Source organism: Atta colombica, unplaced genomic scaffold (assembly GCF_001594045.1).
Source record: "Atta colombica isolate Treedump-2 unplaced genomic scaffold, Acol1.0 scaffold100, whole genome shotgun sequence".
Lineage (NCBI taxonomy): Eukaryota > Metazoa > Arthropoda > Insecta > Hymenoptera > Formicidae > Atta > Atta colombica.
The window spans coordinates 42,510-43,234 of NW_017259185.1; the positions used below are offsets into that span (position 1 = coordinate 42,510).

At 21.8% G+C, this 725-nt stretch overlaps 1 protein-coding gene across 5 annotated transcripts in view; it reads left to right on the plus strand.

The window, feature by feature from the left end:
- The window catches only part of LOC108686020 (hepatocyte nuclear factor 4-gamma), a 40,413-nt gene that overhangs the window by 30,630 nt on the left and 9,058 nt on the right, over positions 1-725 (plus strand). The window lies entirely within an intron of this gene.

Below are 725 nucleotides of genomic sequence, written 5' to 3' on the forward strand. Positions count from 1 at the left end.
TCCATTTTATATAATAAATAATAATGTTAGTATCAATTTTATAATAAATTTATAATAAATAATATTAGTACCAATTTTATCTTTTAAGTTTTATTTTCAATATTTTGAAATGGATATTTTAATGATATATGGAATAGATATTTTTCAGGAAAAATTTTTTTGGATGTTTCTAAAACTTTCAATAATTTTTAGTTTTAAATAATTCGAAGCAATTGGAACTACAATGTTTAAAGAATTTTTATGTGTATTTTTATTTTATCGAATTATTTGGAAATCATCAAAGGAAGATTTTCAAATGTTTACTTTTACATGTTATGAGAATCAATTCTAGCTTTGAATTAATTAAACATTCGCTACGCGTTTTATCACTTACGTGATATTATCATTGCATACATTTTCTCAAGGTTCACGGCGATTAGCATAATTAACCCTTACTGACCCAATATCGGCGGTATATGTGCATATCATTTAAATCTAGAACTATTCGCATCATATAATTCATTAAATATTATATATCACAACATTATTGTCGGAAAACATAACTATTAATATTTAATATATAATTCCTCGATTTAATATAATGTTAATAATTTTATTATAATATCTCTTTATTTTCGAACTTTTATGCATATTATGTATAAAAAAAGACATTAATTCCTATTAATTATACTACGAGACAAGATGCAATGATTTTGTGATTATATCTGTTTTTATATTTCCTCTAT